Raw genomic sequence first — 18,189 nt, forward strand, 5'->3', positions numbered from 1 at the left:
TTAAGTGTTGTCTAAACACTCTAAATTCAACCCGATCTCTAACAATTAGTCGAATGCATTGGATTGTTACATATTTTGACCCAAGAAAGAGAAACATAGCTTTTTACTCCTTCGAATCAATGTTTTCTCTCGGTTTAAGCTTGTTTTCTTAGTTTAAGCCTCTTTTGGGATAAAACGGTTTTAAGTGTTGTCTAAACACTCCAAATTCATCCCAAACTCTTACCATTAGTCAAATGCATTGGATTCTCACACATTCTGACCCTAGAAACAGTAACAAAGCGGTTAACTGCCTCGAATCAATGTTTTCTTGGTTTTAGCCTGTTTTGAGATAAAACGGATTTAAGTGTTATCTAAACACTCCAAATTCATCTCGATCTCTTACATTTAGTCCAATGCATTGGATTGTCACACATTCTGACCCTAGAAACAGTAACAAAGCTATTAACTGCTTAGAATCAATGTTTTCTCGGTTTATGCCTGTTTTTGGGATAAAACGGGTTTAAGTGTTGTCTAAACACTCCAAATTCAACCCAAACTCATAAAATTAGTCAAATGCATTGGAATGTCATACATTCTGACCCTAGAAATTGTAACAACGCTGTTTACTGCTTAGGATCAATGTTTTCTTGGTTTAAGCATGTTTTGGGATAAAACGGGTTGAAGTGGTGTCTAAACACTCAAAATTCAACCCGAAATCTTATAATTAGTCAAATGCATTGGATTGTTACATATTTTGACCCTAGAAAGAGTAACATAACTGTTTACTGCTTCAAATCAATGTTTTCTCTCGGTTTTAGCCTGTTTACTGGGTTTAAGCCTGTTTTGGGATAAAACCGGTTTAAGTGTTGTCTAAACACTCCAAATTCATCTCGATCTCTTACATTTAGTCCAATGCATTGGATTGTCACACATTCTGACCCTAGAAACAGTAACAAAGCTATTAACTGCTTAGAATCAATGTTTTCTCGGTTTATGCCTGTTTTTGGGATAAAACGGGTTTAAGTGTTGTCTAAACACTCCAAATTCAACCCAAACTCATAAAATTAGTCAAATGCATTGGAATGTCATACATTCTGACCCTAGAAATTGTAACAATGCTGTTTACTGCTTAGGATCAATGTTTTCTTGGTTTAAGCATGTTTTGGGATAAAACGGGTTGAAGTGGTGTCTAAACACTCAAAATTCAACCCGAACTCTTATAATTAGTCAAATGCATTGGATTGTTACATATTTTGACCCTAGAAAGAGTAACATAGCTGTTTACTGCTTCAAATCAATTTTTTTTCTCGGTTTTAGCCTGTTAACTGGGTTTAAGCCTGTTTTGGGATAAAACCGGTTTAAGTGTTGTCTAAACACTCCGAATTCATCCCGAACTCTTACAGTTAGTCAAATGCATTTGATTGTCACACATTCTGACCCTAGAAACAGTAACAAAGCTTTTAACTGCCTCGAATCAATGTTTTCTCTCGGTTTTAGCCTGTTTTCTCTGTTTAAGCCTGTTTTGGGATAAAACGGTTTAAGTGTTGTCTAAACACTCTAAATTCAACCCGATATCTTACAATTAGTCGAATGCATTGGATTGTTACATATTTTGACCCAAGAAAGAGAAACATAGTTTTTTACTCCTTCGAATCAATGTTTTCTCTCGGTTTAAGCTTGTTTTCTTAGTTTAAGCGTCTTTTGGGATAAAACGGTTTTAAGTGTTGTCTAAACACTTCAAATTCATCCTAAGCTCTTACCATTAGTCAAATGCATTGGACTCTCACACATTCTAACCCTAGAAACAGTAACAAAGCGGTTAATTGCCTCGAATCAATGTTTTCTTGGTTTTAGCCTGTTTTGAGATAAAACGGATTTAAGTGTTATCTAAACACTCCAAATTCATCTCGATCTCTTACATTTAGTCCAATGCATTGGATTGTCACACATTCTGACCCTAGAAACAGTAACAAAGCTATTAACTGCTTAGAATCAATGTTTTCTCGGTTTATGCCTGTTTTTGGGATAAAACGGGTTTAAGTGTTGTCTAAACACTCCAAATTCAACCCAAACTCATAAAATTAGTCAAATGCATTGGAATGTCATACATTCTGACCCTAGAAATTGTAACAATGCTGTTTACTGCTTAGGATCAATGTTTTCTTGGTTTAAGCATGTTTTGGGATAAAACGGGTTGAAGTGGTGTCTAAACACTCAAAATTCAACCCGAACTCTTATAATTAGTCAAATGCATTGGATTGTTACATATTTTGACCCTAGAAAGAGTAACATAGCTGTTTACTGCTTCAAATCAATTTTTTTTCTCGGTTTTAGCCTGTTAACTGGGTTTAAGCCTGTTTTGGGATAAAACCGGTTTAAGTGTTGTCTAAACACTCCGAATTCATCCCGAACTCTTACAGTTAGTCAAATGCATTTGATTGTCACACATTCTGACCCTAGAAACAGTAACAAAGCTTTTAACTGCCTCGAATCAATGTTTTCTCTCGGTTTTAGCCTGTTTTCTCTGTTTAAGCCTGTTTTGGGATAAAACGGTTTAAGTGTTGTCTAAACACTCTAAATTCAACCCGATCTCTAACAATTAGTCGAATGCATTGGATTGTTACATATTTTGACCCAAGAAAGAGAAACATAGCTTTTTACTCCTTCGAATCAATGTTTTCTCTCGGTTTAAGCTTGTTTTCTTAGTTTAAGCCTCTTTTGGGATAAAACGGTTTTAAGTGTTGTCTAAACACTCCAAATTCATCCCAAACTCTTACCATTAGTCAAATGCATTGGATTCTCACACATTCTGACCCTAGAAACAGTAACAAAGCGGTTAACTGCCTCGAATCAATGTTTTCTTGGTTTTAGCCTGTTTTGAGATAAAACGGATTTAAGTGTTATCTAAACACTCCAAATTCATCTCGATCTCTTACATTTAGTCCAATGCATTGGATTGTCACACATTCTGACCCTAGAAACAGTAACAAAGCTATTAACTGCTTAGAATCAATGTTTTCTCGGTTTATGCCTGTTTTTGGGATAAAACGGGTTTAAGTGTTGTCTAACCACTCCAAATTCAACCCAAACTCATAAAATTAGTCAAATGCATTGGAATGTCATACATTCTGACCCTAGAAATTGTAACAACGCTGTTTACTGCTTAGGATCAATGTTTTCTTGGTTTAAGCATGTATTGGGATAAAACGGGTTGAAGTGGTGTCTAAACACTCAAAATTCAACCCGAAATCTTATAATTAGTCAAATGCATTGGATTGTTACATATTTTGACCCTAGAAAGAGTAACATAACTGTTTACTGCTTCAAATCAATGTTTTCTCTCGGTTTTAGCCTGTTTACTGGGTTTAAGCCTGTTTTGGGATAAAACCGGTTTAAGTGTTGTCTAAACACTCCGAATTCATCCCGAACTCTTACAGTTAGTCAAATGCATTTGATTGTCACACATTCTGACCCTAGAAACAGTAACAAAGCTTTTAACTGCCTCGAATCAATGTTTTCTCTCGGTTTTAGCCTGTTTTCTCTGTTTAAGCCTGTTTTGGGATAAAACGGTTTAAGTGTTGTCTAAACACTCTAAATTCAACCCGATCTCTAACAATTAGTCGAATGCATTGGATTGTTATATATTTTGACCCAAGAAAGAGAAACATAGCTTTTTACTCCTTCGAATCAATGTTTTCTCTCGGTTTAAGCTTGTTTTCTTAGTTTAAGCCTCTTTTGGGATAAAACGGTTTTAAGTGTTGTCTAAACACTCCAAATTAGTCCCAAACTCTTACCATTAGTCAAATGCATTGGATTCTCACACATTCTGACCCTAGAAACAGTAACAAAGCGGTTAACTGCCTCGAATCAATGTTTTCTTGGTTTTAGCCTGTTTTGAGATAAAACGGATTTAAGTGTTATCTAAACACTCCAAATTCATCTCGATCTCTTACATTTAGTCCAATGCATTGGATTGTCACACATTCTGACCCTAGAAACAGTAACAAAGCTATTAACTGCTTAGAATCAATGTTTTCTCGGTTTATGCCTGTTTTTGGGATAAAACGGGTTTAAGTGTTGTCTAAACACTCCAAATTCAACCCAAACTCATAAAATTAGTCAAATGCATTGGAATGTCATACATTCTGACCCTAGAAATTGTAACAACGCTGTTTACTGCTTAGGATCAATGTTTTCTTGGTTTAAGCATGTTTTGGGATAAAACGGGTTGAAGTGGTGTCTAAACACTCAAAATTCAACCCGAAATCTTATAATTAGTCAAATGCATTGGATTGTTACATATTTTGACCCTAGAAAGAGTAACATAACTGTTTACTGCTTCAAATCAATGTTTTCTCTCGGTTTTAGCCTGTTTACTGGGTTTAAGCCTGTTTTGGGATAAAACCGGTTTAAGTGTTGTCTAAACACTCCGAATTCATCCCGAACTCTTACAGTTAGTCAAATGCATTCGATTGTCACACATTCTGACCCTGGAAACAGTAACAAAGCTTTTAACTTCCTCGAATCTATGTTTTCTCTCGGTTTTAGCCTGTTTTCTCTGTTTAAGCCTGTTTTGGGATAAAACGGTTTAAGTGGTGTCTAAGCACTCAAAATTCAACCCGAACTCTTATAATTAGTCAAATGCATTGGATTGTTACATATTTTGACCCTAGAAAGAGTAACATAACTGTTTACTGCTTCAAATCAATGTTTTCTCTCGGTTTTAGCCTGTTTACTGGGTTTAAGCCTGTTTTGGGATAAAACCGGTTTAAGTGTTGTCTAAACACTCCGAATTCATCCCGAACTCTTACAGTTAGTCAAATGCATTCGATTGTCACACATTCTGACCCTAGAGACAGTAACAAAGCTTTTAACTTCCTCGAATCAATGTTTTCTCTCGGTTTTAGCCTGTTTTCTCTGTTTAAGCCTGTTTTGGGATAAAACGGTTTAAGTGTTGTCTAAACACTCTAAATTCAACCCGATCTCTTACAATTAGTCGAATGCATTGGATTGTTACATATTTTGACCCAAGAAAGAGAAACATAGTTTTTTACTCCTTCGAATCAATGTTTTCTCTCGGTTTAAGCTTGTTTTCTTAGTTTAAGCGTCTTTTGGGATAAAACGGTTTTAAGTGTTGTCTAAACACTTCAAATTCATCCTAAGCTCTTACCATTAGTCAAATGCATTGGATTCTCACACATTCTGACCCTAGAAACAGTAACAAAGCGGTTAACTGCCTCGAATCAATGTTTTCTTGGTTTTAGCCTGTTTTGAGATAAAACGGATTTAAGTGTTATCTAAACACTCCAAATTCATCTCGATCTCTTACATTTAGTCCAATGCATTGGATTGTCACACATTCTGACCCTAGAAACAGTAACAAAGCTATTAACTGCTTAGAATCAATGTTTTCTCGGTTTATGTCTGTTTTTGGGATAAAACGGGTTTAAGTGTTGTCTAAACACTCCAAATTCAACCCAAACTCATAAAATTAGTCAAATGCATTGGAATGTCATACATTCTGACCCTAGAAATTGTAACAATGCTGTTTACTGCTTAGGATCAATGTTTTCTTGGTTTAAGCATGTTTTGGGATAAAACGGGTTGAAGTGGTGTCTAAACACTCAAAATTCAACCCGAACTCTTATAATTAGTCAAATGCATTGGATTGTTACATATTTTGACCCTAGAAAGAGTAACATAGCTGTTTACTGCTTCAAATCAATTTTCTTTCTCGGTTTTAGCCTGTTAACTGGGTTTAAGCCTGTTTTGGGATAAAACCGGTTTAAGTGTTGTCTAAACACTCCGAATTCATCCCGAACTCTTACAGTTAGTCAAATGCATTTGATTGTCACACATTCTGACCCTAGAAACAGTAACAAAGCTTTTAACTGCCTCGAATCAATGTTTTCTCTCGGTTTAAGCCTGTTTTCTCTGTTTAAGCCTGTTTTGGGATAAAACGGTTTAAGTGTTGTCTAAACACTCTAAATTCAACCCGATCTCTAACAATTAGTCGAATGCATTGGATTGTTACATATTTTGACCCAAGAAAGAGAAACATAGCTTTTTACTCCTTCGAATCAATGTTTTCTCTCGGTTTAAGCTTGTTTTCTTAGTTTAAGCCTCTTTTGGGATAAAACGGTTTTAAGTGTTGTCTAAACACTCCAAATTCATCCCAAACTCTTACCATTAGTCAAATGCATTGGATTCTCACACATTCTGACCCTAGAAACAGTAACAAAGCGGTTAACTGCCTCGAATCAATATTTTCTTGGTTTTAGCCTGTTTTGAGATAAAACGGATTTAAGTGTTATCTAAACACTCCAAATTCATCTCGATCTCTTACATTTAGTCCAATGCATTGGATTGTCACACATTCTGACCCTAGAAACAGTAACAAAGCTATTAACTGCTTAGAATCAATGTTTTCTCGGTTTATGCCTGTTTTTGGGATAAAACGGGTTTAAGTGTTGTCTAAACACTCCAAATTCAACCCAAACTCATAAAATTAGTCAAATGCATTGGAATGTCATACATTCTGACCCTAGAAATTGTAACAACGCTGTTTACTGCTTAGGATCAATGTTTTCTTGGTTTAAGCATGTTTTGGGATAAAACGGGTTGAAGTGGTGTCTAAACACTCAAAATTCAACCCAAAATCTTATAATTAGTCAAATGCATTGGATTGTTACATATTTTGACCCTAGAAAGAGTAACATAACTGTTTACTGCTTCAAATCAATGTTTTCTCTCGGTTTTAGCCTGTTTACTGGGTTTAAGCCTGTTTTGGGATAAAACCGGTTTAAGTGTTGTCTAAACACTCCGAATTCATCCCGAACTCTTACAGTTAGTCAAATGCATTTGATTGTCACACATTCTGACCCTAGAAACAGTAACAAAGCTTTTAACTGCCTCGAATCAATGTTTTCTCTCGGTTTTAGCCTGTTTTCTCTGTTTAAGCCTGTTTTGGGATAAAACGGTTTAAGTGTTGTCTAAACACTCTAAATTCAACCCGATCTCTAACAATTAGTCGAATGCATTGGATTGTTACATATTTTGACCCAAGAAAGAGAAACATAGCTTTTTACTCCTTCGAATCAATGTTTTCTCTCGGTTTAAGCTTGTTTTCTTAGTTTAAGCCTCTTTTGGGATAAAACGGTTTTAAGTGTTGTCTAAACACTCCAAATTCATCCCAAACTCTTACCATTAGTCAAATGCATTGGATTCTCACACATTCTGACCCTAGAAACAGTAACAAAGCGGTTAACTGCCTCGAATCAATGTTTTCTTGGTTTTAGCCTGTTTTGAGATAAAACGGATTTAAGTGTTATCTAAACACTCCAAATTCATCTCGATCTCTTACATTTAGTCCAATGCATTGGATTGTCACACATTCTGACCCTAGAAACAGTAACAAAGCTATTAACTGCTTAGAATCAATGTTTTCTCGGTTTATGCCTGTTTTTGGGATAAAACGGGTTTAAGTGTTGTCTAAACACTCCAAATTCAACCCAAACTCATAAAATTAGTCAAATGCATTGGAATGTCATACATTCTGACCCTAGAAATTGTAACAACGCTGTTTACTGCTTAGGATCAATGTTTTCTTGGTTTAAGCATGTTTTGGGATAAAACGGGTTGAAGTGGTGTCTAAACACTCAAAATTCAACCCGAAATCTTATAATTAGTCAAATGCATTGGATTGTTACATATTTTGACCCTAGAAAGAGTAACATAACTGTTTACTGCTTCAAATCAATGTTTTCTCTCGGTTTTAGCCTGTTTACTGGGTTTAAGCCTGTTTTGGGATAAAACCGGTTTTAGTGTTGTCTAAACACTCCGAATTCATCCCGAACTCTTACAGTTAGTCAAATGCATTCGATTGTCACACATTCTGACCCTGGAAACAGTAACAAAGCTTTTAACTTCCTCGAATCAATGTTTTCTCTCGGTTTTAGCCTGTTTTCTCTGTTTAAGCCTGTTCTGGGATAAAACGGTTTAAGTGGTGTCTAAGCACTCAAAATTCAACCCGAACTCTTATAATTAGTCAAATGCATTGGATTGTTACATATTTTGACCCTAGAAAGAGTAACATAACTGTTTACTGCTTCAAATCAATGTTTTCTCTCGGTTTTAGCCTGTTTACTGGGTTTAAGCCTGTTTTGGGATAAAACCGGTTTAAGTGTTGTCTAAACACTCCGAATTCATCCCGAACTCTTACAGTTAGTCAAATGCATTCGATTGTCACACATTCTGACCCTAGAGACAGTAACTCGAATCAATGTTTTCTCTCGGTTTTAGCCTGTTTTCTCTGTTTAAGCCTGTTTTGGGATAAAACGGTTTAAGTGTTGTCTAAACACTCTAAATTCAACCCGATCTCTAACAATTAGTCGAATGCATTGGATTGTTACATATTTTGACCCAAGAAAGAGAAACATAGCTTTTTACTCCTTCGAATCAATGTTTTCTCTCGGTTTAAGCTTGTTTTCTTAGTTTAAGCCTCTTTTGGGATAAAACGGTTTTAAGTGTTGTCTAAACACTCCAAATTCATCCCAAACTCTTACCATTAGTCAAATGCATTGGATTCTCACACATTCTGACCCTAGAAACAGTAACAAAGCGGTTAACTGCCTCGAATCAATGTTTTCTTGGTTTTAGCCTGTTTTGAGATAAAACGGATTTAAGTGTTATCTAAACACTCCAAATTCATCTCGATCTCTTACATTTAGTCCAATGCATTGGATTGTCAAACATTATGACCCTAGAAACAGTAACAAAGCTATTAACTGCTTAGAATCAATGTTTTCTCGGTTTATGTCTGTTTTTGGGATAAAACGGGTTTAAGTGTTGTCTAAACACTCCAAATTCAACCCAAACTCATAAAATTAGTCAAATGCATTGGAATGTCATACATTCTGACCCTAGAAATTGTAACAATGCTGTTTACTGCTTAGGATCAATGTTTTCTTGGTTTAAGCATGTTTTGGGATAAAACGGGTTGAAGTGGTGTCTAAACACTCAAAATTCAACCCGAACTCTTATAATTAGTCAAATGCATTGGATTGTTACATATTTTGACCCTAGAAAGAGTAACATAGCTGTTTACTGCTTCAAATCAATTTTTTTTCTCGGTTTTAGCCTGTTAACTGGGTTTAAGCCTGTTTTGGGATAAAACCGGTTTAAGTGTTGTCTAAACACTCCGAATTCATCCCGAACTCTTACAGTTAGTCAAATGCATTTGATTGTCACACATTCTGACCCTAGAAACAGTAACAAAGCTTTTAACTGCCTCGAATCAATGTTTTCTCTCGGTTTTAGCCTGTTTTCTCTGTTTAAGCCTGTTTTGGGATAAAACGGTTTAAGTGTTGTCTAAACACTCTAAATTCAACCCGATCTCTAACAATTAGTCGAATGCATTGGATTGTTACATATTTTGACCCAAGAAAGAGAAACATAGCTTTTTACTCCTTCGAATCAATGTTTTCTCTCGGTTTAAGCTTGTTTTCTTAGTTTAAGCCTCTTTTGGGATAAAACGGTTTTAAGTGTTGTCTAAACACTCCAAATTCATCCCAAACTCTTACCATTAGTCAAATGCATTGGATTCTCACACATTCTGACCCTAGAAACAGTAACAAAGCGGTTAACTGCCTCGAATCAATGTTTTCTTGGTTTTAGCCTGTTTTGAGATAAAACGGATTTAAGTGTTATCTAAACACTCCAAATTCATCTCGATCTCTTACATTTAGTCCAATGCATTGGATTGTCACACATTCTGACCCTAGAAACAGTAACAAAGCTATTAACTGCTTAGAATCAATGTTTTCTCGGTTTATGCCTGTTTTTGGGATAAAACGGGTTTAAGTGTTGTCTAAACACTCCAAATTCAACCCAAACTCATAAAATTAGTCAAATGCATTGGAATGTCATACATTCTGACCCTAGAAATTGTAACAATGCTGTTTACTGCTTAGGATCAATGTTTTCTTGGTTTAAGCATGTTTTGGGATAAAACGGGTTGAAGTGGTGTCTAAACACTCAAAATTCAACCCGAAATCTTATAATTAGTCAAATGCATTGGATTGTTACATATTTTGACCCTAGAAAGAGTAACATAACTGTTTACTGCTTCAAATCAATGTTTTCTCTCGGTTTTAGCCTGTTTACTGGGTTTAAGCCTGTTTTGGGATAAAACCGGTTTAAGTGTTGTCTAAACACTCCGAATTCATCCGGAACTCTTACAGTTAGTCAAATGCATTCGATTGTCACACATTCTGACCCTGGAAACAGTAACAAAGCTTTTAACTTCCTCGAATCAATGTTTTCTCTCGGTTTTAGCCTGTTTTCTCTGTTTAAGCCTGTTTTGGGATAAAACGGTTTAAGTGGTGTCTAAGCACTCAAAATTCAACCCGAACTCTTATAATTAGTCAAATGCATTGGATTGTTACATATTTTGACCCTAGAAAGAGTAACATAACTGTTTACTGCTTCAAATCAATGTTTTCTCTCGGTTTTAGCCTGTTTACTGGGTTTAAGCCTGTTTTGGGATAAAACCGGTTTAAGTGTTGTCTAAACACTCCGAATTCATCCCGAACTCTTACAGTTAGTCAAATGCATTAGATTGTCACACATTCTGACCCTAGAGACAGTAACAAAGCTTTTAACTTCCTCGAATCAATGTTTTCTCTCGGTTTTAGCCTGTTTTCTCTGTTTAAGCCTGTTTTGGGATAAAACGGTTTAAGTGGTGTCTAAGCACTCAAAATTCAACCCGAACTCTTATAATTAGTCAAATGCATTGGATTGTTACATATTTTGACCCTAGAAAGAGTAACATAGCTGTTTACTGCTTCAAATCAATGTTTTCTCTCGGTTTTAGCCTGTTTACTGGGTTTAAGCCTGTTTTGGGATAAAACCGGTTTAAGTGTTGTCTAAACAGTCCGAATTCATCCCGAACTCTTACAGTTAGTCAAATGCATTTGATTGTCACACATTCTGACCTTAGAAACAGTAACAAAGCTTTTAACTGCCTCGAATCAATGTTTTCTCTCGGTTTTAGCCTGTTTTCTCTGTTTAAGCCTGTTTTGGGATAAAACGGTTTAAGTGTTGTCTAAACACTCTAAATTCAACCCGATCTCTTACAATTAATGCATTGGATTGTTACATATTTTGACCCAAGAAAGAGAAACATAGTTTTTTACTCCTTCGAATCAATGTTTTCTCTCGGTTTAAGCTTGTTTTCTTAGTTTAAGCGTCTTTTGGGATAAAACGGTTTTAAGTGTTGTCTAAACACTTCAAGTTCATCCTAAGCTCTTACCATTAGTCAAATGCATTGGATTCTCACACATTCTGACCCTAGAAACAGTAACAAAGCGGTTAATTGCCTCGAATCAATGTTTTCTTGGTTTTAGCCTGTTTTGAGATAAAACGGATTTAAGTGTTATCTAAACACTCCAAATTCATCTCGATCTCTTACATTTAGTCCAATGCATTGGATTGTCACACATTCTGACCCTAGAAACAGTAACAAAGATATTAACTGCTTAGAATCAATGTTTTCTCGGTTTATGCCTGTTTTTGGGATAAAACGGGTTTAAGTGTTGTCTAAACACTCCAAATTCAACCCAAACTCATAAAATTAGTCAAATGCATTGGAATGTCATACATTCTGACCCTAGAAATTGTAACAACGCTGTTTACTGCTTAGGATCAATGTTCTCTTGGTTTAAGCATGTTTTGGGATAAAACGGGTTGAAGTGGTGTCTAAACACTCAAAATTCAACCCGAACTCTTATAATTAGTCAAATGCATTGGATTGTTACATATTTTGACCCTAGAAAGAGTAACATAGCTGTTTACTGCTTCAAATCATTTTTTTTCTCGGTTTTAGCCTGTTAACTGGGTTTAAGCCTGTTTTGGGATAAAACCGGTTTAAGTGTTGTCTAAACACTCCGAATTCTTCCCGAACTCTTACAGTTAGTCAAATGCATTTGATTGTCACACATTCTGACCCTAGAAACAGTAACAAAGCTTTTAACTGCCTCGAATCAATGTTTTCTCTCGGTTTTAGCCTGTTTTCTCTGTTTAAGCCTGTTTTGGGATAAAACGGTTTAAGTGTTGTCTAAACACTCTAAATTCAACCCCATCTCTAACAATTAGTCGAATGCATTGGATTGTTACATATTTTGACCCAAGAAAGAGAAACATAGCTTTTTACTCCTTCGAATCAATGTTTTCTCTCGGTTTAAGCTTGTTTTCTTAGTTTAAGCCTTTTTTGGGATAAAACAGTTTTAAGTGTTGTCTAAACACTCCAAATTCATCCCAAACTCTTACCATTAGTCAAATGCATTGGATTCTCACACATTCTGACCCTAGAAACAGTAACAAAGCGGTTAACTGCCTCGAATCAATGGTTTCTTGGTTTTAGCCTGTTTTGAGATAAAACGGATTTAAGTGTTATCTAAACACTCCAAATTCATCTCGATCTCTTACATTTAGTCCAATGCATTGGATTGTCACACATTCTGACCCTAGAAACAGTAACAAAGCTATTAACTGCTTAGAATCAATGTTTTCTCGGTTTATGCCTGTTTTTGGGATAAAACGGGTTTAAGTGTTGTCTAAACACTCCAAATTCAACCCAAACTCATAAAATTAGTCAAATGCATTGGAATGTCATACATTCTGACCCTAGAAATTGCAACAACGCTGTTTACTGCTTAGGATCAATGTTTTCTTGGTTTAAGCATGTTTTGGGATAAAACGGGTTGAAGTGGTGTCTAAACACTCAAAATTCAACCCGAACTCTTATAATTAGTCAAATGCATTGGATTGTTACATATTTTGACCTTAGAAAGAGTAACATAGCTGTTTACTGCTTCAAATCAATTTTTTTTCTCGGTTTTAGCCTGTTAACTGGGTTTAAGCCTGTTTTGGGATAAAACTGGTTTAAGTGTTGTCTAAACACTCCGAATTCATCCCGAACTCTTACAGTTAGTCAAATGCATTTGATTGTCACACATTCTGACCCTAGAAACAGTAACAAAGCTTTTAACTGCCTCGAATCAATGTTTTCTCTCGGTTTTAGCCTGTTTTCTCTGTTTAAGCCTGTTTTGGGATAAAACGGTTTAAGTGTTGTCTAAACACTCTAAATTCAACCCGATCTCTAACAATTAGTCGAATGCATTGGATTGTTACATATTTTGACCCAAGAAAGAGAAACATAGCTTTTTACTCCTTCGAATCAATGTTTTCTCTCGGTTTAAGCTTGTTTTCTTAGTTTAAGCCTCTTTTGGGATAAAACAGTTTTAAGTGTTGTCTAAACACTCCAAATTCATCCCAAACTCTTACCATTAGTCAAATGCATTGGATTCTCACACATTCTGACCCTAGAAACAGTAACAAAGCGGTTAACTGGCTCGAATCAATGGTTTCTTGGTTTTAGCCTGTTTTGAGATAAAACGGATTTAAGTGTTATCTAAACACTCCAAATTCATCTCGATCTCTTACATTTAGTCCAATGCATTGGATTGTCACACATTCTGACCCTAGAAATAGTAACAAAGCTATTAACTGCTTAGAATCAATGTTTTCTCGGTTTATGCCTCTTTTTGGGATAAAACGGGTTTAAGTGTTGTCTAAACACTCCAAATTCAACCCAAACTCATAAAATTAGTCAAATGCATTGGAATGTCATACATTCTGACCCTAGAAATTGTAACAACGCTGTTTACTGCTTAGGATCAATGTTTTCTTGGTTTAAGCATGTTTTGGGATAAAACGGGTTGAAGTGGTGTCTAAACACTCAAAATTCAACCCGAAATCTTATAATTAGTCAAATGCATTGGATTGTTACATATTTTAACCCTAGAAAGAGTAACATAACTGTTTACTGCTTCAAATCAATGTTTTCTCTCGGTTTTAGCCTGTTTACTGGGTTTAAGCCTGTTTTAGGATAAAACCGGTTTAAGTGTTGTCTAAACACTCCGAATTCATCCCGAACTCTTACAGTTAGTCAAATGCATTCGATTGTCACACATTCTGACCCTAGAAACAGTAATAAAGCTTTTAACTTCCTCGAATCAATGTTTTCTCTCGGTTTTAGCCTGTTTTTTCTGTTTAAGCCTGTTTTGGGATAAAACGGTTTAAGTGGTGTCTAAGCACTCAAAATTCAACCCGAACTCTTATAATTAGTCAAATGCATTGGATTGTTACATATTTTGAGCCTAGAAAGAGTAACATAGCGGTTTACTGCTTCAAATCAATGTTTTCTCTCGGTTTTAGCCTGTTTACTGGGTTTAAGCCTGTTTTGGGATAAAACCGGTTTAAGTGTTGTCTAAGCACTCCGAATTCATCCCGAACTCTTACAGTTAGTCAAATGCATTTGATTGTCACACATTCTGACCTTAGAAACAGTAACAAAGCTTTTAACTGCCTCAAATCAATGTTTTCTCTCGGTTTTAGCCTGTTTTCTCTGTTTAAGCCTGTTTTGGGATAAAACGGTTTAAGTGTTGTCTAAACACTCTAAATTCAACCCGATCTCTTACAATTAGTCGAATGCATTGGATTGTTACATATTTTGACCCAAGAAAGAGAAACATAGTTTTTTACTCCTTCGAATCAATGTTTTCTCTCGGTTTAAGCTTGTTTTCTTAGTTTAAGCGTCTTTTGGGATAAAACGGTTTTAAGTGTTGTCTAAACACTTCAAATTCATCCTAAACTCTTACCATTAGTCAAATGCATTGGATTCTCACACATTCTGACCCTAGAAACAGTAACAAAGCGGTTAACTGCCTCGAATCAATGTTTTCTTGGTTTTAGCCTGTTTTGAGATAAAACGGATTTAAGTGTTATCTAAACACTCCAAATTCATCTCGATCTCTTACATTTAGTCCAATGCATTGGATTGTCACACATTCTGACCCTAGAAACAGTAACAAAGCTATTAACTGCTTAGAATCAATGTTTTCTCGGTTTATGCCTGTTTTTGGGATAAAACGGGTTTAAGTGTTGTCTAAACACTCCAAATTCAACCCAAACTCATAAAATTAGTCAAATGCATTGGAATGTCATACATTCTGACCCTAGAAATTGTAACAACGCTGTTTACTGCTTAGGATCAATGTTTTCTTGGTTTAAGCATGTTTTGGGATAAAACGGGTTGAAGTGGTGTCTAAACACTCAAAATTCAACCCGAACTCTTATAATTAGTCAAATGCATTGGATTGTTACATATTTTGACCCTAGAAAGAGTAACATAGCTGTTTACTGCTTCAAATCAATTTTTTTCTCGGTTTTAGCCTGTTAACTGGGTTTAAGCCTGTTTTGGGATAAAACCGGTTTAAGTGTTGTCTAAACACTCCGAATTCATCCCGAACTCTTACAGTTAGTCAAATGCATTTGATTGTCACACATTCTGACCCTAGAAACAGTAACAAAGCTTTTAACTGCCTCAAATCAATGTTTTCTCTCGGTTTTAGCCTGTTTTCTCTGTTTAAGCCTGTTTTGGGATAAAACGGTTTAAGTGTTGTCTAAACACTCTAAATTCAACCCGATCTCTAACAATTAGTCGAATGCATTGGATTGTTACATATTTTGACCCAAGAAAGAGAAACATAGCTTTTTACTCCTTCGAATCAATGTTTTCTCTCGGTTTAAGCTTGTTTTCTTAGTTTAAGCCTCTTTTGGGATAAAACGGTTTTAAGTGTTGTCTAAACACTCCAAATTCATCCCAAACTCTTACCATTAGTCAAATGCATTGGATTCTCACACATTCTAACCCTAGAAACAGTAACAAAGCGGTTAACTGCCTCGAATCAATGTTTTCTTGGTTTTAGCCTGTTTTGAGATAAAACGGATTTAAGTGTTATCTAAACACTCCAAATTCATCTCGATCTCTTACATTTAGTCCAATGCATTGGATTGTCACACATTCTGACCCTAGAAACAGTAACAAAGCTATTAACTGCTTAGAATCAATGTTTTCTCGGTTTATGCCTGTTTTTGGGATAAAACGGGTTTAAGTGTTGTCTAAACACTCCAAATTCAACCCAAACTCATAAAATTAGTCAAATGCATTGGAATGTCATACATTCTGACCCTAGAAATTGTAACAACGCTGTTTACTGCTTAGGATCAATGTTTTCTTGGTTTAAGCATGTTTTGGGATAAAACGGGTTGAAGTGGTGTCTAAACACTCAAAATTCAACCCGAAATCTTATAATTAGTCAAATGCATTGGATTGTTACATATTTTGACCCTAGAAAGAGTAACATAACTGTTTACTGCTTCAAATCAATGTTTTCTCTCGGTTTTAGCCTGTTTACTGGGTTTAAGCCTGTTTTGGGATAAAACCGGTTTAAGTGTTGTCTAAACACTCCGAATTCATCCCGAACTCTTACAGTTAGTCAAATGCATTCGATTGTCACACATTCTGACCCTAGAAACAGTAACAAAGCGGTTAACTGCCTCGAATCAATGTTTTCTTGGTTTTAGCCTGTTTTGAGATAAAACGGATTTAAGTGTTATCTAAACACTCCAAATTCATCTCGATCTCTTACATTTAGTCCAATGCATTGGATTGTCACACATTCTGACCCTAGAAACAGTAACAAAGCTATTAACTGCTTAGAATCAATGTTTTCTCGGTTTATGCCTGTTTTTGGGATAAAACGGGTTTAAGTGTTGTCTAAACACTCCAAATTCAACCCAAACTCATAAAATTAGTCAAATGCATTGGAATGTCATACATTCTGACCCTAGAAATTGTAACAACGCTGTTTACTGCTTAGGATCAATGTTTTCTTGGTTTAAGCATGTTTTGGGATAAAACGGGTTGAAGTGGTGTCTAAACACTCAAAATTCAACCCGAACTCTTATAATTAGTCAAATGCATTGGATTGTTACATATTTTGACCCTAGAAAGAGTAACATAGCTGTTTACTGCTTCAAATCAATTTTTTTCTCGGTTTTAGCCTGTTAACTGGGTTTAAGCCTGTTTTGGGATAAAACCGGTTTAAGTGTTGTCTAAACACTCCGAATTCATCCCGAACTCTTACAGTTAGTCAAATGCATTGGATTCTCACACATTCTGACCCTAGAAACAGTAACAAAGCGGTTAACTGCCTCGAATCAATGTTTTCTTGGTTTTAGCCTGTTTTGAGATAAAACGGATTTAAGTGTTATCTAAACACTCCAAATTCATCTCGATCTCTTACATTTAGTCCAATGCATTGGATTGTCACACATTCTGACCCTAGAAACAGTAACAAAGCTATTAACTGCTTAGAATCAATGTTTTCTCGGTTTATGCCTGTTTTTGGGATAAAACGGGTTTAAGTGTTGTCTAAACACTCCAAATTCAACCCAAACTCATAAAATTAGTCAAATGCATTGGAATGTCATACATTCTGACCCTAGAAATTGTAACAACGCTGTTTACTGCTTAGGATCAATGTTTTCTTGGTTTAAGCATGTTTTGGGATAAAACGGGTTGAAGTGGTGTCTAAACACTCAAAATTCAACCCGAACTCTTATAATTAGTCAAATGCATTGGATTGTTACATATTTTGACCCTAGAAAGAGTAACATAGCTGTTTACTGCTTCAAATCAATTTTTTTCTCGGTTTTAGCCTGTTAACTGGGTTTAAGCCTGTTTTGGGATAAAACCGGTTTAAGTGTTGTCTAAACACTCCGAATTCATCCCGAACTCTTACAGTTAGTCAAATGCATTTGATTGTCACACATTCTGACCCTAGAAACAGTAACAAAGCTTTTAACTGCCTCAAATCAATGTTTTCTCTCGGTTTTAGCCTGTTTTCTCTGTTTAAGCCTGTTTTGGGATAAAACGGTTTAAGTGTTGTCTAAACACTCTAAATTCAACCCGATCTCTAACAATTAGTCGAATGCATTGGATTGTTACATATTTTGACCCAAGAAAGAGAAACATAGCTTTTTACTCCTTCGAATCAATGTTTTCTCTTGGTTTAAGCTTGTTTTCTTAGTTTAAGCCTCTTTTGGGATAAAACGGTTTTAAGTGTTGTCTAAACACTCCAAATTCATCCCAAACTCTTACCATTAGTCAAATGCATTGGATTCTCACACATTCTAACCCTAGAAACAGTAACAAAGCGGTTAACTGCCTCGAATCAATGTTTTCTTGGTTTTAGCCTGTTTTGAGATAAAACGGATTTAAGTGTTATCTAAACACTCCAAATT

Source organism: Camelina sativa, chromosome 1, assembly GCF_030686135.1.
Source record: "Camelina sativa cultivar CO46 ecotype springtype chromosome 1, ASM3068613v1".
Lineage (NCBI taxonomy): Eukaryota > Viridiplantae > Streptophyta > Magnoliopsida > Brassicales > Brassicaceae > Camelina > Camelina sativa.